Raw genomic sequence first — 5,625 nt, forward strand, 5'->3', positions numbered from 1 at the left:
AGGTAGAGTATCATTGTCTGGCTGAATCTTGAGATTGCAAACCAGCTCTCAAACCACAAGTTGAATTACATGAGCAAGACAGAGTATTGTCCCACTCTCTGCATTCCAATTAGTTGTCTTGTTCAACTGCTGCAATGCTGGCCTTAACTGATGTGTAAGATGTGCTTGCATGGTACCATTGTTTGACACATTATCACTTGTAATTGCAAGAAGATTGCTCTCAAGCCTCTATGCTGCTAGTGATTGTTGGAAAATCTCTGCTATATTCTTGCCAGTATAAGCACCCTCTAAACTTTCAAAATCCAGTAAATGCTCACAGTACTCCCAATTCTTTGTAATGTAATAATCATTAATTGCCATAAAGGCAAGATTATTGAGACTTGTCCAATTATCTACTGCCAGAGATACCTTGATTGTTGGGTCATGGTCAAAGAGAAGATTTCAGAATAGCTGATTGTACATATCATTCATGACCTGATATAATGTTTCTTGTGTGGGTATCTGTAAAGCTATTGCAGGGTTGAGCATGGTTATTAATGTGTGGAATGCTGGATTCTCAATAGCACAAAATGAGAGATTCAAGAATATTAATGTTTGCACAAGCTGCTGGAGGAAATTGTCTCAATTGCATTCAGGAACAGGCAGATCTGAATCTGTTCAAGGACACTTCAGAAACTGTTGCTAAGACACCAGAACCATTACTAAAATTCATTACATTTGGGAAATTAGAATTCATGATCTACCATCATGTTAACCAGAGTGTTACCCTGTCTGTCACCAGTTTTTGTACAATCTTTGCTCATTAAATGCTTCTTCAGACCACTTGTACTGTTTCAAGAAAAGCTTGAATGGCTGAGAAAGGTTTGGCAATGCTTGCAAATCACCTCTGGAGTGTTCTTAGAATGCTCTGTCACCTGATCAAATTTTGATCAAAAATCAGAATGGTATTGCTTTGCCTTTCAGTTGGGGTCATCATGCTTCTTATTATTAATCAACTGAGCAGCTTCAGTAGTTAACCACCAAGTAACAAACAACTTATAATGCAGCTCCTTCCACAATACAAATTGTTTTTTTCCATGTTGAACTATGGTCAATTCTGAAGAAATCTCTGTAGATTTTGCTTGTTTGCTGGCTTCAGCCATTAGATTTTTCTTTTTTTTTTTTTTTTTCACAATTAAATTGATTTTTCTCTAAGTTCTGCCTTAGTCAAAAAAGTAACAAAATGTGGTCAGAGCCCACACAAAATTTGACAATCTCTAGATAGTTAGCCTCATTTTACTCTGTAAGTACAGCAACCAACTACAAAATCTTCTTCTTCTACAAAATAGAACATTCTTCTTCAGGAAAATAAAACATTTTGCCAATTTAATGGCACCCCATTCTCAAATTAATATGAAAAAAGAACTAAAAACCTAACTTCCTCTTCTAGACATTAATAATTCAATCATCCTCTGTCTTATTGTCCTCCTCATCATTCTCATCAGAGGACACCACAATCTCAAAATCATCTTCCTTCATCTTCTCTGGGGCAGGTGAACTGTTGTTGTCTTCACTTGAACTCTGTAATTGGCCCAGGAATCCCCTCATCTCCTTCTCAACCCCCTCTCTTGACACACCAACTGCAGCAAGACAATCATGATCATGGGCCATGATCTTGGCCTCAAGCCTGGCTATCATTTGGCAGAATCAGGCCTCTCTACATGCAGCAATAGGATGCTGCACCTGGCTTGTTTTGACCTAAATATGTCAGAACTGTTACCAAATTTTATTACTTTTGAATCCTATCTTCTTTTTCTGCCAAGCTTCATTCTCAGCCTCTGTGGCCTCTTCTCAGCAATGCTTCTTCTCTTCCTCCCTCTTCTTTTGCTGAGAGACCATGAGCTGGTGCTCATGGTACTTCTTTAACTTGCTCTTGGCAAATCACTTGGCCATCAACTCTTCAATGGCTTTATCTTCAATCATCTTGCAATCCTTCTCACTGCTATTCTGCCTGTAATGGATGTCAATATGATTTAATGCAAACTACTGAGAGTACATATCACTTATGTTTTGCTCAGATTCTCTTCAGCATGTCATGGTGTGCCTTGCAATCTGTCTCTCCTGTCTTGAATATATCTTTTTAATGGTCTTTCAAGGCCTGGCAGTGCTCCTGTGCTGCATGGGTCTTCTCTCTCATTGAATATTGTTTTGGCCCCATCTTCACAATTGTATGTGATGAGTTGAATTGCTGGCTACAGAATAATGAGATTATAGAGTATATTGATCAAGTACTTGCATAGGATGGTTACTATACACATTATTTACATTCTACAGGCACATTGCTATAGGCAAGCTCAACACATTGTTGCTATGCTGGCTACAGAATAATGAAATTATAGAGTGTATTGACCAAGTACTGTAGAATGGTTACTATACACATTGTTTACATTCTACAGGCATGTTGCTATGGGCAAGATCAATGTGTTGTTGCTATGCTGGCTACAGAATAATAACATCAGGTCAGTCTCTCTTCTCTTCTCTTCCTCTTTCTCTTCTTCTTCTTTCTCTTCAGGACTAACATTAACAATTCCTCTCCCCTCTCCCTCTTCATCATCTTTTTATTTACTGCACTTCAACATCTGTGTGTACAACAAACATATACTGTGACAAAATGGGTCACATTAAGAGGTGAGTGCTTGCAGAATACTGCTCTGGCGCACATTATTTACTGACAAGATGTTAGTTTTCCCCATGCATGTCCATTTCATACAGCTGGAGAGAAGTGGCACAAGGCTGCATTGAAAGAATGGGCCCTGAAGAAGAGCAATTAGCATAAAGTCAATAAAGATGTTGATCTGGCTAACTTTGACTAGAAGAATCCCTGCCCCTGCCCCCCTGTTCAAAATTGGAAGGCCGGCACTTGTATGTTAAATTTTAAAGATTTGATAATTCATGAAATTCTGTAATTCACATTACTTATTGCATTTTGCTGCATTCTTCATTAATGCTGGAACCAAGAGATCTGTTATTAAAAGTTTTGTTTGATTTTTGCTATAATGCTCAGACTAACAATCTTTACATAAGAGTTTAATTAATCTGCTGGCAGGCATGTGCCTGGAACACCACACAAGGCAGGCAATCTCCAGCAGCCAGAGATCTAGCAGGCCTGCCAAGACAACAATAATTCAGTAAACATGAGTGAGAGGTACAGACCATGTGAACCCCTGTGGGGGAGGTGTACAGCCAGACACCACTTTAATGATTCTTCCACAGATTCACCTACAGAAACCTTGTTATGACTTTTACTTTCTCTAAATAATCAAGTTTGACCAACTTTCTGGCTCTGGGTGGTTGTTGCCAATCTCTCTGAATCAGTCTGAAGGCCTCACTGAGCTATTCAATTGGTAGTAGTGATGGGTGGTATGTACAAAGAGCAGGGACATAATTAGTATAAGCTGATGACTTGTGCCTACTAGACATTTCTTGTTGAAGAGCAATAATTGCAATGCTCTATCTCCAGCACAACAGGATTTAACAAGATTATCCAGACCTCTTGACCAAGATGATGTACTTGCTGGCCCTGTCAGTGTAGCACATGTGCAGCCCAGAATATCTAAGAGCATTACAGATCTGTTATTATCTCAAACTTCCATCAGCTTAAGTCAATAGTCCCTCTAAGAAGCCAGCAGCTCACAAACATGAGTTGGGCTATTTAGCAGATTAAGATCTCATTCATTATCATAATTAAGCAGATAAATCACTCCATCAACTAAGAACAGCTATGCACCACCATTCAAAAGATCAAGAAAGAGCTCTCAATCTGTCAACTCTTATTTTGTCTGGACCTGATGAGTTTCTCTGTATTGAGTCAAATTAAGCTGCAGACTTCATATCTGGTAGTGCCCTTCTGTTAATTTCTTTAAGTTTCAGCCTTGCAATCATACTCCCTCCAGAACTCAAAAACTTTGATTTCTCATAAGATGCTGAACAGATTATTCAAAGTTGCCTGTCCAATCTCTAGTTAGTATAGTTTATGGTTAAGACTATAATAGTATCTGATTGTCTTTGATCCCCTAACTTTTGTTCACTGATTAATGAAAACATTCTTGGCAAATGCTTTTACAGTAGTTAGTCTTCAGCAAATCCAAGAATTTAACCTCTGACAGCCAAATATTGATGCTCCCAACTATCTCTATTAATCATTACAGCAGTTCTAGAAACCAACAAAATAGAACCACACATCCTATTCTATTATTCCATGCTAATGTATCCAAGCAAAGGCCTGCTTTAAATACTCTAATTTTTTTACAGTAAAAGTCCTGGTTCCCCCTACAGTCAGTGAAGGCCATAGGGTTCCCCAGAAGAAAAGATTCAGCCAGACCAGTGCACACTGTGAAGTGGACTGGCCAGCCAGACCCAAGATTCAACTACAAGCTTTTTAACTGCAACAACTTTAATATACACTATTGGAGCTGGAATTACTGCAGCTGCTGGCACCAGACTTGCCCTCCAATTGTTTCTTGTTAAGAGATTTAGATTGTACTCATTTTAATTACAAGACCTGAAAGAGCCCTGTATCAGTATTTATTGTCACTACCTCCCCATGTTGGGATTGAGTAATTTGTGCACCTGCTGTCTTTCTTGAATGTGGTAGCTGTTTCTCAGGCTCCCTCTCCAGAATCAAACTCTAATTCTTCATTACCTGTTGCCACCATGGTAGGCCACTATCCTACCATCAAAAGTTGATAGGGCAGAAATTTGAATGAACCATTGCCAGCACAAGGCCATGTAATTTGACAAGTTATTATAAATCACCAAAGAGCCCCAAAGAGCATTGATTTTTTATCTAATAAATACACCCCTTTCAAAGTTGAGGTTTTTAGCATGTATTAGCTCTAGAATTACCATGGGTATTCATGTAGTAAGGTACTATCAAATAAATGATAACTGATTTAATGAGCCATTTGCAGTTTCACCATACAAATTACTTATACTTAGACATGCATGGCTTAATCTTTGAGACAAGCATATAACTACTGGCAGAATCAACCAGATAACTACTGTCTGCACTGCCATTACAGAGCTGAAGCCCTGCACAGCAATGCCTGAATCTGGTTAAACTGGACTGGAAGCAGTTTAACTAGAAGAAGCTCTCTCATAAGTAGCTCATCCAGAGCAGAGAGCATAGTGCACTGTACTACTGCTTCAAGTATTTAATTACCTCCACTGGATTTCTTAAACAGCCTTCTGCTGCAGAATCAGACTTATGCTCTGGAAGAAGTGTGTGTCCATCTGTAACATGAGCTGTTCAAGAGAAGAGCTAGAATCTTGAACACATAGCTAGAACTATAGATCTCAAAGCTCACCTCCCTTCAAGAACATTTAATCAATTGCAAGCCAGCAGCCAACAATGGGTAAACTTCTCCCTTGCCTAAAGAATAAAGATCTTTTGAGCTTCAGATACTTTTGGTAATCTTTATAGCAAAAACATTTCATGTCTTTGGTTAATGAAGTAGCAACCTGAGTTGGATGACTCAACTACTGAGAAAGCATGTGCCAGCTATGAAAGCTATCTGTAGTGCAAAGGCATAAAGAAGTTAATTGGCCAGAGGCAGTCAGGCCCACATGCTGCATCAGATATATCAT

General features: G+C 38.9%; 1 non-coding gene across 1 annotated transcript; it reads right to left on the bottom strand.

Moving 5' to 3' along the window:
- Nucleotides 1-3,235: 3,235 nt before the first annotated feature.
- Nucleotides 3,236-5,034, bottom strand: CIMG_15516. Its single transcript, XR_001099882.1, has one exon. It is a non-coding gene; the product is annotated as an 18S ribosomal RNA (ribosomal RNA).
- Nucleotides 5,035-5,625: the final 591 nt, after the last annotated feature.

The sequence above is a fragment of the Coccidioides immitis genome, assembly GCF_000149335.2.
Source record: "Coccidioides immitis RS genomic scaffold supercont3.5, whole genome shotgun sequence".
NCBI lineage: Eukaryota > Fungi > Ascomycota > Eurotiomycetes > Onygenales > Onygenaceae > Coccidioides > Coccidioides immitis.